The sequence below is a fragment of the Camelus ferus genome, chromosome 10 (assembly GCF_009834535.1).
Source record: "Camelus ferus isolate YT-003-E chromosome 10, BCGSAC_Cfer_1.0, whole genome shotgun sequence".
Taxonomy (NCBI): domain Eukaryota; kingdom Metazoa; phylum Chordata; class Mammalia; order Artiodactyla; family Camelidae; genus Camelus; species Camelus ferus.
This window is the reverse complement of record NC_045705.1, coordinates 36,006,139-36,023,937: the sequence shown is the minus strand read 5'-3', so window position 1 is coordinate 36,023,937 and position 17,799 is coordinate 36,006,139. Positions and strand designations below refer to the sequence as shown.

At 47.3% G+C, this 17,799-nt stretch overlaps 1 protein-coding gene and 1 non-coding gene across 2 annotated transcripts in view; one reads left to right on the top strand and one right to left on the bottom strand.

Annotated features, from left to right (window-relative positions):
• Positions 1-17,799, top strand: part of TENM4 (teneurin transmembrane protein 4) — a 2,614,134-nt gene that overhangs the window by 1,833,213 nt on the left and 763,122 nt on the right. The window lies entirely within an intron of this gene.
• Positions 1,272-1,343, bottom strand: TRNAA-CGC. Its single transcript has one exon. It is a non-coding gene; the product is annotated as a tRNA-Ala (tRNA).

Genomic DNA, 17,799 nt, shown 5'->3' with positions numbered 1-17,799 from the left:
GTGTCATTTAGCATGTTAATATATTACAGGGAGCCTATGCTGAACCTCAAGGTCTGTGGGAGTTGACTCTCCCGCCGTCTTGGTTCTGGCTAGTGTTTGTTCTGTCCTCAATTGCTGTGTCATTCTTCTGATGGTTGTGCCCTGCCCTCTTCCCTCCTGTCTCACAGGGATAGCAGGCCCCTGGTTTTCCACACGTGGTCTCTAACTGAGGAAAAGATGACCTGACAATGAACTGCGTTGAAATGAATTATGATACGGTTATCCAAAAAAAAATAAAAACTAAAAATAAAACCAAAAACAAAACAAAACAAAAGCCCCACTTGAGACGTCATAGTCAGGAGAAAGGAAGAAGACATTTCATCCGAAAAGTAGAAGTAAAAAGTAAAAAGGCACAAGAGCTTTCAAACATATATGTTAAAAGCATCTAAAACTCACAAGTGGATTTTTTAAGTCCAAAGTAATTTTTTTATGTTTGATAGTGGAGGTCTGATTCCCTGGGCTGTGTTTCCAGTGGCCTTGTTTTCAGCACAACTTTCCAGTATTACAATTAAAAACAAAAATCTAACGTACGGAAAAAAAAAAAAAAAGCCTATTTTTCTCAACCCACTTAAAAATAGTGCCAGCTCCTCAGCCAGCCTCAGCCCTGCGAACACACCTGACCACCCTCCTGCCTGCGTTAACTCATCTGTGTCCACATCAGCTCTCCCTTGCCCCCCACAGATACTCCTCCTCTGCAAGTCCCCTCATGGGGAGTCCCCATTTGCAGCCTAATTGCTCTGCACCACCTCTAGCTTATCCATGGTTGAGACTGCCATTAAAGGAGAGCTTTGCGTGTCTTTCGGCTTTATCAAAGCTCCTAGTTCATTTCCTTTTGTGGCTTTGCCAGGATTGTTTATCAAGGTGATAAAGAATGGGGAGGTCGGGGAGAAGGTGGGAGGAGAATGGAGGGATGAGGAACGATGGCTGTGCCATGACCAGCAGTTACAGAGGGTCGGGGAAGGGAGAGGGAGTGGCATGAAGCAAAAAGCAAACAAACAAAAAAATTTGGCCCACTTAGAATTTTAACAAGGCTGGCCCTGTGGGCAACATGTAATTTCTTGAATTGATTAATCTGCTGCATTATCCTAGAAAGGATTTGAGGAAAGTTGCCGCAAAAGGGCATTCATAATAAACTTAAGAAAAATAAGAAAAGGGACAGGGGAGGAGAGGAAAAAAAATGTGTTTTTTAGTAATTTTTTTGTGGGGGAGGTAATTAGGTTTGTTTGTTTAAATGGAGGTACTGGGGATTGAACCCAGGACCTCCTGCTTGCGAAGCAAGCACTCTAACCCTGAACTATACCCTCCCCTCAAAAACAACTTGTTTAAGTGAAATGGGAGGAAACAAACAGGCACCAGGCCTTCCAGGCTGCCCAGGCAAAATCTGATAGTTTACACCAGCTTCTTATCTTAACGGGAGACCATATGACAGTTCCTTGGGTTAAGACATGGTTTTCCCACACAAAACTCAGGGAGAAATTCCTGAAGTGGAGCAATTCATGCAGATTAGGGAGTGATGTGCAAGGGTCAAAGATGCTGCTGCTCTCAGGGAGTGTATTAAATCCAAAGCCTTAGTCCTACAGGGCAATGCGGGCAGTTTGAGGGCCAGAGATGCTGGGGCCAGAGCTGTACCTGATAACGCTTTGACCACAGCCAAGTGTCAAACTGTCCTTTCATAAGCACATGTGAAAACGGTTCTACTTTGAGGTTTCTGTGGGGTGGGGAGACCCTTGAGACTCGGGAACAGAAAGAAAACATTTCCCGAGGTTGCAGATGCGTGTCCCACATCACAATTCAAGTTTTATTTCTGTACATTTCTAGCAAAAGGGTGCCCTATTTGTCCTGTGTCTTTTTTCACCTCCTGGTGCCCCACTGACAATCCCTTGCAGTTTGAGAAGCACCAAACAGAAGGTCTAAGGGGTCATCTCTAAGCCTCCTTCCACACCCTGCATTCTGGGACTCAGCAGCTGAGTTGGGTGTGAGCTATGGAGGAAGATGGAATCTACCTCACAGCCTGATCAAGTTGACCACCTGTCTATCCCCATTTTACAGATGGGAAAACTGAGGTTTGGAGAAAGCGAATTACTTAGGAAGAAAGATGATGCCAGGAGTGAGGTTGGTATCCGAAGAACAGGGCCATGCAGTTCTGATCCCAGGGCCACAATTTTTAGCATCCAGGGTATCAGAGAAAAAGATGTTTCACCCACAAGATAGTCTTAAGTTTGAAGACAAAGAATTTTCTGCATAAACACACAACTATTTGTGATACTGAAGCCACACATGTCTCCCAAGGATCCTCCAATTATAACACACATGAAAGTTTTTGGAAAGCTATAAGCACTATAAAAATCACATTATTTATTATTATTATAAGACAAATAGTGCTAGAGAATGCAGTAGGTAAACCCCCAAATCTCAGTGACTTGTAAAAGGTGGTTTCCCACATCACAGGTGGTTCTCAGTCTGCAAGGACTCAGCAGTCACTAAGGGACCCAGACTCTTTCCATCTTGTGGCTCCACCTGCTCTGAGTCTTCTAGCAGTAAGAGAGCAAGCTCACAAGGGGAGGTGTGTGGGAGTCCTGCCTGGCAGGGGCACACACCCCATCCACCCACACTCCATGGGTGGGATTGAGTCACATGACACAAGGAATAGCAAGGAAGGCTGGGAAATTTGTATAGCCGATAGCAGCCAGCACCAGCAGTTCTGCCCCCCTGTTTCTCCTTGGCCCCAACTCTCTCTTTTCCCTCCCACAGTTCTATCGATCTCTGAAGCCCTGATATTCTGTTACCCATCTCCCACGTAGCCTGTCTTGCAGGGTTTTTGAGAGGATCAAATGTGACAGTGATGTGAACGTGTTTATGCCAAGGTCCTGCACAAAGCAGGGGCCGCATGTCCTTCAGCTCCTTGTGACCCTGTCAAGTGGTTCTCAAGATGAATTGCACTTTGCCTGTCTCATGACTCAGTGCCGTGTGCTCAGATCGCTTTACCATCATTAATAATACAGACACACCCCCGGGGGCAGGCACATGTTAGTGATGGGGAAACGGAGGTGCAGACAAAGGTTAAGTGTCCTCCCAGGGCAGCCCTGCCAAAGCATGTAAGCCAAAGAGTGACTTTTCCAACTTTAGAGCTATTAATTCTCATTCTCGCTGGAGGAGAAAGCTGACTAGAGCAGTGAGGGAGGAAATAAGACAGCAGGCTTCTCTTGCAGGACCCTAGCTGGAGTGGCAGCAGTCCCTCCTACGTACCCAACCCTGCAGGAGTGAAAACCCAGCCCTCATATTTACTGGCTTCTGTGACCTTAACCAAGTTTCTTACCCTCTGTGAGCTATCTAGTGTGCCTCAGTTTTCTAATCTCTAAAGTGGGGAAAATCATCCATTTCATAGGGATGTGGTAGGCTTAAACAGGATAGTCTGTATCAAACACCTTTATATCTGGAATACAGAAAGTGCCCCAAAGATGTTGCAAGGTGATGATGATGATGATGGTGGTGATGATGATGGTGATGATGATGGTGATGGTTATGATGAGCAGCTTCCAGCACCAGGTCTAATTCAAACGTTTCTGTCCTAATATATCTTGGAGGAAAAAAAGGAATCCTCTATTGCTTCTGTAACATCCTCAGAGCCCAGCACAGTCTTGGCCAATAAATCCTCTAAATACTTGGTGGTCAAAGTTGCACAGAAACTTGGTGACAGCCTGAAATTCACACAACAAGTTAATAGAAACTGGATTATGATTCTGGCTTTAATTACTGCTCTCTACTCTCTCTTCAGACAGAAATCTCCTCTCAGCCATCCAGACTCAGAACTGGCCAACTGTGTAGTTGGCTTATGGGGCCTTGCAAAAAGTACTTCCATCTTTGTGCCTCAGTTTCCTCATCTACAAAACTGGAGTGAGAATTGTTCATGCCTCATAGGATTGTTGTGAGGATTAAACACATGAGGATTAAAAAGAATGTATGTTCCATGCCTGGTGCCGTCCATTTAGATGGCGCATCTAGAATGTTAACTATTTATAGAAGACTAATGGCAGTGCCCCCTGCAGGTGAGGCTAAGGTTTCTGAACAATCTGGCTAAAACAGTGTAAACTCAGAGCATTCATGACTCTAACTGGGTTGGAAAGGCACGGATGAATGGCAGGGGTAGGGTCCACATTCAAGGCAATTCTGTATCTCCCACAGTGTGCAGCCCAGGGGCTTGGCACTCATTCATGGGGAAAGAAATCAGATGGATGACATGACGTAGGTGTGGCAACCAATTGATAATAAAAAGACACCAAGCATTTAATGGAATTATGCTAAGACAACTTTATGTCTGGAATATACCAAGTGCCCAAATGGTATTGGATGATAATGATGGTGATGATGGTGATGAAGATGGTGATGATGATGGTGATGATGACAGTGATGATGATGATGGTGATGATGACAGTGATGATGATGGTGATGGTGATGATTAGTAGCTCTGTACAGCTCACTTCAAAAGCTTCTATCTCAATACATCTTTAAGACAAAAACACCCTGCACCACGCTAAGCACTCTACAAACATAATCTCATTTATTTTCGCCCTCCTAATCCTGCAACAAAGTTATTACCTCCATTTTATAGATGAGGAGCCCAGAGCACAGAGTCCATGAACCACTTTGCCAAAGGTCACCCGACTGTAAGTGGGGGCTGGGGATAGGAGTCAGACCCAGGTCTGTGCACCTGCAAAGCTCTGATTCCTTATCACCAAGTGGTCCTGCCCACCAAGGCAAACTGACTTCACTCCCCAGGAGCTGCCCAAGGGACATGGGCCTTTGAGCCTGCAGTTGTTCAAAATAAATAAGGACTGATGGGTCAAATCTCTGCTCAGACCCTTGCTTTCTCTGTAGCCTCAGGCCAATAGTTTAATCGCCTTGTGTTTCACTTTCTTCATCTATAAGCAAAAACTTATACTTAGCTACACACACAGAGATTGGAAAGATTAATTGAACACTCCAGAAGTGCTTTTAAGATGAAAAATATGGATTATTTGCATTATTATTTTAATAGCCTTGGACTTTGGTGTCCCCAGTTTACACAGAGGTGGAGAGCTTGGAAGAGGGAGATTGGTGAGATCCATTTTCTCCAGCCTCATCCTCTGAGCCAGGTGGGAAGACACAGACACCTTTTGATCTGAGTTTTAGTGTGGATCCTCCCTGCCCCATCCTGCATGTGCCATGGCCCAGAGGGCTGACGGCCCTCTACAGCCATCTGAGAAGCCAGCATCCAAAGAGCCCGAGAACAGCAGCCTGCTCTCTGTCTCCATGACCAAAATGTGGGCACACCAAGGGTAGAGGCCATTTCTGTCTTTATCAGCGTATCCTGAGCACTTAGAATAGGCTCTCCTACATAGTGGTGCCCAATAATTATATGCTGAATGATTGAGTGAATGATTGGGGTGGGTGAATGAATGAATGAATGAATGAACAATAAAACGAACCAGAAAATGTCAGAGTAGAGAGAACGCACAGGAGAGTCCCTAAACCAGGAAGAAGCAAGGGGGTCTTCCGATGGCCATCCATATTATGAGCACCTACTTTGTGCCAGACACTGTCACAGGTGATGGGATAGAAACAAAATTTGACAGTCCCTACCCTCAAAGAGTCCACAGTCTGAGAAAGAGGGGAACATCAAGGCCACTGGCAGTTACAGCGCAGTAAGGATGGGCTCTGATAGACAACAACAGAGCATCTCTTGAGCGATTGATTTCACCCAGAAGAGCAGGGAAGCCAGAGGAAGTAGCATTTTGGCGGGACCCTCGTGGGAGGGAGAAAATGGTTTGCATGGAATGAATAAGGAAGACTCCCACTGTAGAATGGATGCTCCCAGAGGGCAGGGATTTGTGTGTGTTTTGCTAACTAATGCAGCCCCTACCACAGCACAGGGGCACAGGAAGATCCTATGAGCAAACGCACGCACGCACGCGCGTATGTGTGTGTGGTGCATAGGCATTACAAAAATGTTGGCCAGCAGAAGCAAAATTGTGGACTTGCTAGGATGATGAACTACTTGATTCTGCAGTGAGGCAGAAATGTGCATTTGCTGAAGAGAGATCTGGTAAAATGGGGAAAATTTGAAAGGGCCTTGAACACAACACTCCCACGTGGGCATTTGGAACGTTTCCTGTCCTCTGTCCTTGCATATTTCAATGTAATCTTTCAAGCAAAAAATTTTTTTTCTCCTAAGGCTTTCCTCTGCCAGGCTTGAGGGCATGCTCGTAAAATGTAAAATCTGTTTAAATAATTAAACCTGTGGCCAAGAACCGTGGTCAGGGCAGAGGACGCTGGCCTGTGACATCGTAAATCACTGCCAGGCCTGGTCCTTGGCACAGCACAAGAGGAGCATGTGAACAGCCAGCGGGGCCCTGCAGTGGGAAGCGCAGTCAGCACCGGCACTTGGTTTGGGATGAGTTATGGAGAGGAGGCAGGATGCTGATGCCCATCTCTCTGACAGCCAAGCCGCCTGACGCCCCCTCTGCTCCACTCCCCTCTTCAGCATCAAGTCGGCTTCCTCTCTCCCCAGAAGGACTCGGGAATGTGCTGACACATGAGAGGAATCAGTCTGAATCAGAGGAACTTAGGAGACAAAGGACAAGAGGGTCCAGGTCTCAGCTCTCAGATCACCAGGGACGAGACCCTGTGCTCCCTGCTTGGCCCACGTACCCTCATCTACTTACTGGTTTGGAGCTGAGCACCTACTGTGTGCCAGGCTCTGCAATGCATTGTTTCAAACAGCGGTTAAGAGTAGAAACCCTCATCCTAAACCAACCAGATCCAAAAACTAACTCTGCTTCTAGCTGGGTAAACTTAGGGAAGGGATTGAACCTCTCCGTACAGGTTTCCTTTTCTTTTAAATGTGATAAATAATCGGGTTGTTGTAAGGATCAAATGAGGGTAACATACATGCACAATCACTTTGAGCACTGCCTGACTCATCGTAAATGGTGTATAAACGTTGGCTCCGACTACCCACCAACTAGCAAATGCTCACTGAGCACCTGCCCGCTGCTCAGCTCTGGGCTCCATGCTTTATGTGTGACCTTGTTCACTCATTCATTTAACGAATATTAAGGATCTACTCTAGGCCAGTACCGTGTGAGGAGTTTCCTCTGTGTTTTCACGTGGATTCATACATAGCACAGCACATAATTTCACTCATGCTCCTTGTACTTGCTTCCCAGGGCCGCCCTAACATAGCACCACAGACTGAGCGCTTCAACAGCAGAAGTGTATCGCCTCCCAGTCCTGGAGGCTGGAAGTGCAAGATCAGGGTGTCTGTGGGGTTGGTGCCTTCTAAGGGCCGTGAGGGAGAATGTGTTCCAGTCTCGCTTCGGTGGTTTGCTGGCCATAGCTGGGTTGTGGACGCACCACCTGGGCTCCGCCTTCATTTTCACATGCCTTCTCCCTGTGTGTGTCTCTGGGTCCAAATTTCCTCTTTTTATAAGGACGCCAGTCTTTTGGGCCATCCTAATGACTTCACTTGAACTTGATTACTGCTGTAAAGACCCTGTTTCCAAATAAGGTCACATTCTGAGATGCTGGGGGTCAGGACTGCAGCATTTATTTTGGGAGGACACAATTCAACCCATAACACTCCTCAATAGTCATTTGTTTTGCTAAAATTTTACACACACTCTCACCCCTTCAACAAACATTTGCTCTCGTGGGAACCACACCAGTATTATCTCACCCATCCACTTCTTGAGCAAGTGTTTCTTCTTCGAATGTTCCAGACTCCATTACCGGCACTACACAGACAGCAACACAGCCTCCTCCGCACGATGCACGTTTACGGCCCAGGCGCCTGTGTCTGGGGACCGGTCTGCCACAAAGCCCGCAGCTCTCCCGGGGAGCCCGCTACCTCCGAAATTCAGGCATCTTTGCTTCTGCTGCGGTCCGAGTGAAGGGAAACCCACCTTCCCCTGTGCTAGGTGTCCAAAAGATGCAGTTCATGCTGCTTGTATTCCAGACCAGCTGACGAGACAATTAAAAAAAAAAAAAAAGCTCCACCGCCCAAGAGCAGACAACAGCCCCATTCATTGTTTGGCAGAACTAAAAATAGCCTTGAACTGACTAGCTGAGGGGCATTTGGTGCCACGGCCTGCTTCCAGCACACAAAAGCTGTGGGGAATCGCTGGCTCTGGCAGAGGCTTCGTTAGGATAAAGGCAGAGGAGGACAGAATGGAAAAGTTCACCCTTAATGAGAAATGACCTTCATAACTCCCCGGGCCTCCCTAGAGTTTCCTTTGTAGAATATTACACTTCTCCGTATCTAATTCCAACCCATCTGTCTTATCACTAGTGCGGAAATATTAATAAAGATAGTTTTGTTTAGGCCTTTTATTTATTTTAATATATATAAAATGATGTTCTGGTTTTTTCCCCTTTATAGTCTCTCTTCTTGTTTTGTAGGGTCTTTGGTATCTATTTTAGTGTATTTAATATCCCTTTGGGTATGGCTGACACCCTTGGTCCTGTGATACCCACAGATGCGCTGGCAGGGGCTTGGCACGGCCCTCTCTGCCCACGAGGACATGTGGCCGCAGCCAGGACCGGCCAGGAGCTTCTCCATGTCATGCCTCATCCTGAACTGGCCCAGCGCCTCGGGCCACGGCTCTGGTTCCCCAGGAGTGGGAACCTTTCACCCTCCCATCTCTTTTCCACTGTTTGGGCACCCCCATTCCTGGCTAGCAGCAACTGTAAGGGAGGGTTGGGAATTTTCATTTGGTTTTTGCAGACTTGGCTGTGTTTTGTCCTTCTCTGTAAGCTTGGCCTTGGCCTCAGCCTTGCCTCTGTGTGGCTGGGGAATTCCTGTGGGCTTTGGCACACTCTGGAATTTGAATCTGGGTCCTCCCCGCACCAGCTCTGCTCCCTTGGGCAGGTAAATTAGTCCTTCTGAGGCACAATTTCCTTCTGAGGCCGTAAAATTATGCTAATGTGTCCAGGTCAGAGCATCACCTCTACAATCAGTGGAAGGATGTGACAAAGATCAGAAATGATCTTTTGATCATTTAAGAGATTTGGTTACTGCCACATGATGATAGAGTTTCTATTGAAACTAGCCTTTATCTAGTTTGAACTCCACATTTTACTTAAAAAAGGGCACACCCTTCCCTGATTTGATGCAACAACCAAAAAAGGGATGGGGGTATGTCTTATAACCCCCATTTCACAGAAAAGAAAACTGAGGCTTTGGAAACAGCTTGAAGCCAGAATCAGAAGGCGGGCTGAGACATCCTCTGGTACCTTATACAGATGACAGAAGAATGTCCAAGATGGGAGGGGATCGCTCAAGGTCAAAGGCAAAGCAGGCCCCTCACTCCCTGGGTTTTCATTGCCCCCAGACTGGTGCTGGTTAGGTACTTAGTGATCACACACATTTTAGTTCTTAATCAAATATCTCCTTCTGAAAACACTAATGATCAGTTGGGAGTGAACACTGCTGGGGAAGACTTCAGATTTCCTGAAATAGTCCAAATAAAGAAAACTTTCTTGAGCATCTCTGCTACCCTGCCCTCCCCTCCTTACCCCACTGCCCCTCTCCATCCCACAGCCACAGGGGCCTCCTGCTGCAGCCTCTGTGTCCCCTCCCTCCATCCGCCTGTGACCCTCCTCCAGGGCATCTTCCTGGCTGGCTCCCTCACCTCTGCCAGGTCTTTGCTCAATGGTCGCAGCCTCAGGCTGACCTTCTCTAGCATTCCGTGTAAAATTGCAGTCCTTCCCACTCCCAGCCCTCCCTAGCCTGTCCCTTTAAAAATGCTAAATACAGGTTTTTTATTGGGCCTGGTATCTGTCTTCTCCCACTATCCTGTGGGATTCCTGAGGGGCTACATCCTCTGTTTTGTTCACTTCTGTACCCCCCAGGACCTAGCACAGTGCCCTGCACTCAGTAGTTGATCAATAAGTACTTCCTGAGTGAATGGATGAAAGAATGAATGAATGAGGGAGAAAGTGATTGAAGGGAGGAATCTCTACTGAAACAAAACATCACTGCACAGTATTTGCATAGGACGCGCAGATAAGGGAACAGCTGCTATGAAAGGAAAAGTCTGGAAAAACCAGAGATATGACCTCATTTTAGCTCTTCCCTGGTGTCAGGAGGACTGAGTAGAGAGACTGCACACCAGGTAAGAGGGGACAGCACAAAATCGTGGTGGCAGAAAACAGGATGATGTAATTTGCTGACAGTGACTATTTCCAGGTGAATGCCAGAGAAGCACTTCCCAGCGGGTATTTTACGGAGCACCTGTTGCCGCAAAACCAGTCTATAACCCTAAAAAGGACTGAGACTCAGAGGAAGAGTCTTGGGAGGATAGAAAAGAGCAGCTTTATTGCTTTGTCCGGCAAAGGGGAGTCACAACAGGCTCATGCCTTAGAGATGGTGAGTCCACCTTCAGGTTGGGGTCTTGAAGTTTTATCGGAAAAAACTGGATGGAACAGAAAAGATGATAACAATCAGGGAGCTGGTACATTCCCCTTAACCATGATGAATCTTTCTGGCATCATGGGGGAACCTCAGAGGGGGCCTGTCCATTCTTCTGAGATTATCAGCCCATTACCTTCCTCTGGGAGCATAGCCTCTGGGTTAAAACTATTGTAAAGAATGTAGGGAGAAGTTTGGGGGTGACTGAGCACAAAAGCAGTGAGGGAGAGAAAGCAGACTGCAAGGCTTCTTAGAAAGAAGCAGCAGACAGTTTTAGCTCCAGGGGAGTCAGTTTCCGCCTCTGTCACACCGACCCTGGAGCCCCGGGATGCCCCTTGTTTAAAGGATTTCTTGTTCTCTGCAGAGCAAGATGGGCTGGTGATGCACGATTCACAGGAGGACCTGGCTTCGAGTCCCACCTCAGCACCCTTGGCTTCGTGTGGGCACGCCTCATTTCTGTTTCCTCAATAATAACCGTGGGGCTGTTGTGAGGATTAAAGGAAAGAACGCACCAAGGGCGCTCATCACAATGCCAAGTACTTAAGAAGTCCTGAAAGTTGGGGTCTAGCGAAATCACAAGTGCTGGTTTTAGAGGATGTCTGGGCTGGAATCCCAGCTCCCCGGCTGACTAGCTGGGTGAATGCAGGCAGGTCACGTCACTTCTCTGTACCTCAGTGTCCTTGTCTGTAAGATGAGGATGATGGTAGCACCTGCCTCCCAGAGTGCTGGGGAGTAAATGAGTGACTATAACAGAGCACAGGGATCAGCCCCTGGCATGTAGTAAGTGCTGTGTTAGTGTCAGCTACTGCTAAAACTAAGAGTTCATACTGTTTTCAGGGCTACCTTGCCAGGGATCTGCTGGAGGGCTTTTGCCTCATGAATAAATTTGTCATAAATTAAATTAGCATAAGTTGAATCATAAATTAGCATAAAAAAGGCTCTGTGAAGTCCTGCAACAAATAAACCTGCTGAGCCTCATTCTCAGTATTTTCCTGGTATTTTTCCCAGGCTGAATTCCTCTTCAAATGTTCTGCCCTGCTCCTCCTCCCGGTTCATAACCCAAAAGTCTGTTTTCTGGGGACTCACCTTTGGGAACTTTGGGCTTCTCCACTGAGGTATTTGGGGCGGGGTGGAACTCAGATGAGACTGAGGAAAGAACTTGAAGATCAAGATGTTGTTGGCCTGGGAAGCTCACGCTGGGATGTAGGAGGGAGGTGACCCCGTGACATTCACACTCTGGGGCAGCCCCTGTGGGTTAGGGGTGAGGCCCAGACCTGTGCCAGGGAGACCAGTGAAGAGGCTGTGGCAATGGTCCTGCTGAAAGAAGCAGGTTTAAATTGGGGGTGGTGGCATTGGGGTAGAGAGGAAAGGGTGCACGTAAGAGCTATTTAGAGGAGAAATGGTCAGGGCAGAGCGAAGAGGGTGGGGCTGAGAGAGACAGCAAATACCAAGCCCTGGGGGTAGCAGATCATCCCAGGACCAGGCCGTGGGGGCAGCCCTGGACTCTGGCAGACCAGCCGCGAAGGGAGAGCCCTTGGCTTTGACAGCCCCTCAGGATGCACTGAGCACAGGCAGGATGTGAGAGTAATTCCATGGAGGGGCTGGGGGGTCACTCTGGATGACTCTGGGGCATCATTTGTCTCAAGGACACCCTGGGAGCCAGGAGGGAGGAAAGGGGAGTTAGATCCTTGTTAACCAGAGCTCTGGCTTACAGTTCTTTCTTCTCTCTCCCCACCAACTTTGCTAACATGTCATACACTCCCATGTGCACACACACACTTCATTCTCTTTACACCTTGCCCTGCTGCTCAAATTCCCAAGGGACACAGCTCACAGGAAGTCCCAGTGTACATGGAAGGAAGATCTTAGATCTGGGAGGGCAGAGCCCTGAGCTCAAGGCCCCTCTCCTACCCTTCCCAGCTTTAGAAATTGAATCCATGTCTAGGACTCAGTTTCCATATCTGAAAAATGGAGCAGAGAATGCCTTGCTATGTTACTATGAATATTGGCTGGGATGCATGTCCAGTGCTGGTAGAGGGCCTGGCAGCATTTCCGGAGTACTTCTTATAGGCCAGGCATGCCTGTCAGAGCTCTCCATGCTTTCCCTTCTTTGGTTCCCAGCAACACAACGTGGTAACTGTCTCTGCCCCCACCTCACAGGGGGGAACCTGGGACTCAGAGAGGATAGGGACCTTGTCCCAGGTCACACACCAGTCAGAGGTGGGGAGGCAAACTCAAGGATCCTGGCTGCACCCCTCACTACCCTGCTGACTAAATGCTCTGAGGAAGTGGCAGCAAAGATGGCAACCATGAGAACTCCCTGCAGAAAAGCCTTAAGGAAGTCATTTCATGCTTCTGAGGCCCAGTTCTCTCTCCTGCAAAGTGGGATCCATACAAGAGCTGGGCCCCTGGCGCTAATTGTTGGCAGTGAGTTAACACCTAACTCCACCCCCCACCCCCCCACAAAGCACCAGCAACTGTAGTCCGTCCAGGCCCACCTTGGCCTCCAGCAGAGGGACAGCTACCACCAAGAGCAGCCTGGCTCCCTCGCCTGTGGAGGAAGAGGCACCACAAAGGGCTGGGGTTGAATGTCACAGGCAGGCCCCTTGGAGCCCAGCACTTTCCCCTGGAACCTCTGTGTCCAGCACTAAAAATAGCCTTCGATGGCTCTGCAGCCAACCCACTGCCCCACCGGGGATTCTCGCCCTTTCTGGGCCGTGATCATCTGCTTCCTCCTGACTGCTGTTGGCAATTAAACACGAGATTATCTCGGCTGAGGCTGTTCCAGAACCCAGGCTGGGCCTGGGAGGCTGGAGGGAGGTGCTGGATCCAGCCTCCCAACTGAGTGGTCTTTAAGCCAGCGGGCCGCACAGGGAGGGGTGGCCAGGATCCTGGGATGGGGGAAGGGAGGACTAGAGGAGGAGGATAGGAAGGGAAAGAGTAGGATGGGGAAAGCAGGTCCCAAGAAGGAGGGCAGCTGGAGCCAGGAGAGAGAAGATTAGGGAGGGGCTCAGGTGCTTTCTTCCAAATGTGGAACAGTCTTGCGCCAGAACAAAGGGGGCAAGTCAGAGGCAGAAGAATACTAATCAGCACAGCCCTACCAGCCACCCATCATTGGCAGCCTGCATCGTACAGATGTGCCAGTTGCACACTGCACAAAAGCCCCCAGGCCAGGGTGGTGAGTGCTGCTGAAACCTATATGGAGGGCTGGGTCTTCCAAGTTAAAGCCTAATTCACAAAAAGGCATCATATGGATTCGCCTTGGCACTGATCCTGGGTACCTGTTACATGCCTACCAGAGTGGTGAGCAGATTCTATTATGTAATTTAATCCTCACAGCCCTGCCAGGCTAATTCCCCATTTCACTGAGAACCAGAGATGTTCAGTCACTGGCTCAGGTACACAGATGTAATAAGTAATGGAAGTGGATCTTGAACCCCAGTCTCAACCAGTACAAAACTTATGCTATTTCTACCATGCCATTAGAGTTAGTTATAACCACAACAATTGGTTGATTATTATGCTAAACATTTTATGTATGTTCAGTTCTCAGAATAACCCTAAAATAACCCTGCGAGGTAGGGAAGTTTATCTTCAATTTGTAGATGAAAAAAACTGAGGTGCAGGCAGGTTAAGCAAATTGTCCAAGGTCACCCATTAAATGGCCAAACAGGGAGTCAGACCCAAGTTTCCCTATTTGAGAGCCTTGCTCCTAACAACTGTAACCCTGAGGCCATCTGAGGTTCCTTTGAGAATTACATAAAAATGGACCTGTAAAAATGGAGCTCCCAGCCCAAACCCAGCCTTCTCCAGATGGCTGCAAATTCCCGGGAACTCGCGTCTTCACTGCATAGCCAGTTCTGATTTCCTCCACTCCCAACAGTGGCTCTCCTGTCCCTCTACTGGCAGAGGAAGACCAGGAGTGACTGGCCATCACTTAGCTGGCAGGTGCAGGGGTCTTTCCTTCCCAGGTATGCTCCATTCCAGCCCAGTCTGACACCTGACCCGTCAGCTTTGATCTTCCCCCAGGTGTGCCCCAGACTCTACGGAGGAAGTCTGGGACAGGGAAAGGGCTTCCATCGCAGCAAAGCAAACTATGTAAATGGAAACATTTGCCTCCTCAGCCTTTGAAAACCTGTAGCCCCTCACCCATAAGTCCCCCTCACTGGCCACTCCCCCTGGACACCGATACTCCACCAGCTTGCACAGAACCTTCTCTCTCTTCTTCATCCTCCTCTCCTCTGCCCCAACCCATAGTTTCCTATGAAAAGCTTAAGCAAAACAGTGTAACTTGGTGTCTTTTCACTCTATCCCTCATCTTCCTTTGCACCACCAAAGGTGGTGGCTTCCTGATGTATTTTCTTAAATAGATTCAATACTCCCCTACAGTGAATTTTAGTGCCAGCTATTAAGATGGATTTTTTACCCCTTTGATATCCTACCAAAGATAGAACAGGCTGCTTTGAGAGGCAAGGTGTTCCCCACCACCAAAGGTGATCAAGCAGAGGCGGGGCAGACAGGTGTCAACAGTGTCACTCAGGATCACAGGCTATGGGGTCAGACTGCCTGGGAGCAAATTGCTGTTAAGCCTCTGTAACCACAAGGAGAGTAATAATGCCTGCCCCACATATTGGTAATGCCTGCCCCACATATTGGTAATGCCTGGTAATCAGTTATAATTGGTAAATACCACCGAGTATTGAAAGGGTTAAATAAAATCATGTATTTAAAGTGCTGATCATAGTGTCTAGAATGAAGAAAGCCTGTAATAAAGATTGATTATCGTTTTAGTCCGCTGGGGGCTGCTGCAACGACGTGCCATAGACCGGGTGGCTTATAAACAACAGAAATGTATTTCTCACAGTTCCGGAGGCAGGAAGCCCAAGGTTACGGTGCTCACAAACTCGGTGTCTGTTGAGGGACTGCTTCCTGGTTCACAGACAGTCATCCTCTCACTGTGTCCTCACATGACTAAAGTAAGAAGGGAGCTCTCTGGGGGCTCCTTTAAGAGGGCACTAATCCCTTTCATGACGGCGCCACCCTCGTGACCTCATCACCTCCCCAGAGCCGCACCTGCAGATACCATCATGCTTGGGGGCATAATCTCAAAATATGAATTTGGAGGGGGTCATAAACACTTGGTTGACTGCAGCTCTCATTATTTCTTATTTATATATTATTATTTTCTACCAATGTTAAGGCTTCCTAAGACTTTAAATCTGTTCTCTGCTGTATCACCAGGGTTTATTTCGGGACTTGACACATCATAGGCATTTGATAGAATGCCTAGAACAAATAAATAGATGGAAGGATGGTTGAAAAATAAACAAGTAGATAATAAGCGTGGTGTCCTATATACCAGAAGGACACTATGAAGCACTCCCAGTGCTCACTGGTTTCATGTCAATTCCTTGCTAATCACTGTGTGTTTTCTTGTTTGCCTGGTGTTGTAGACAGAAGAAAGTACAATCAGTTATAATCTAACACCACATATGTGGTCTGAAAATCACTGTGCTATCCAAAATCATTCATTAAACCGCCCCCCCCCCCAGGTTTATGGTAGAAATGGAGTTAAGGCCACAACATTCAAAAACTTCACCAATCAATGACACAGCTAAAAAAAAAAAAAGAATGGGAATCTAATAAAAATGGCAGCACAGTTTTAAATATAGAAAAATGGTTACATGCATAAATACCATAATAAGTATAGCCCTTTACCTTTACCTTTACCTTGAAAAAGACCTGGAGTTTGCTTATGGAGGTGGGCATCAGAACCTTGAGGTACTGTGAAGAAGGATCTGAAACTGGATAGAGATTTGGAACCCAGATGTGGATGTGTGTGGACTAAGATAGCTGGCAGATGTTTGATGTACATGTTGTGAGTACCTTTCGTGTCTTCTCATGTGGCTCCGTTCAGCTGGGATCTGGGCATTCACTTAGTGTTTTTCACTGGGGAAAGTAGGTATGTTTACATTGTCCCTCCTATAAATTGCCTTAGAACAAATTCCTGCTTTCAAAATAAGCATTTCAGGGGAAAGGGTATAGCTCAGTGGTACAGCATATGCTTAGCAAATCTGAGATCTTGGGTTCAACCCCCAGTATCTCCATTAAAAGAAAGAAAGAGAGAGAGAGAAAAGGAAGGAGGAAAGGAGGGAGAGAGAGAAATAGAGAAAGGAACTGGGGGAGAGGAAGGAAGGAAGGAAATAAGGGAAAGAAAAGGCATTTCAGCAGAATTGACTGTAGGTTGTTTTGATATTTGTATTTCACTGTTCATTAGTCCTCTTCCTGTTTCTGTTACCTATAAAAGGTGAGCTAAATTACTGACCCCATGCTTTAACAAGTTCCTGTAGAGTACTTATTGCATGCAAGCACTGTAAATACAGGGAGAAAAGTACAGATGGTCCCTGATTTCACAGAGCTTACAGTCTAAAGACGAAAGCTAAAGTAAGCAAAATAATTATACATACTTCATGTTAAAAAAAATAAAAAATAAAAATTATACATACTTCAAATGATAAGTCCCTCCCCTTGGCAAGGGCATTTCTAAGCTCAGTAATGCTGAGTTCCCGTGCACATCACTCTTCAGTCCTCCCTCGCTGTAATAAATCACACCCGAGGTGACAGCGAAGTCTGCTGCCCACCGTTCACATCGGGGCACCTGCCCCTACAGAACTGGAGCCAGGCTGGCAGGAAGGAAACCTGATGCTTCCTAATGAAGACTGGACCTGTTCTAAGAACCTAGCAGAGCACAGGAGGGCTAATCTGGAGGATGGGTTGGTCTTGACTGGGCTTAAGTTCTCCCCCACACGGAGGAAGGGTCTTGTTCCTGCTGGAAACGTCAGACAACACAATGCAATGTTTAAAATCCTTCAAGAGCTTCCCATTTCTTGTAGTCAAAAGTCCATGTATTCAATACCTTGTAATAGCCTATAATGAAAAAGAATATGAAAAGGAATATATGTGTACGTATAACTGAATCACTATGCTGTACAACAGAAACTAACACAACATTGTAAATTGACTATACTCAATTGTAAAAAATAAGATAAATACAAAAAAAAAAAAAAAAAAAAGGCAAAAACTCCCACACCCCTTGCCATGGCCGATAGGCCTGGTGTGATCCAACTGCAGCCTAACTCCAGCCTCATTTCACCAGTGTCTAGCCACACTGGCCTGTCTTTGTTCCTCATTGTGGTGCTTCCTCTGGGCCTTTGCGCCTACTATTCCTCTGCCTGGAATGCTCTTCCTTGCACTGGTCCACTCTCACCCGCTCCTCAGAGAGTCCTCCAGTTGTTACATGATCAAGATGCTTC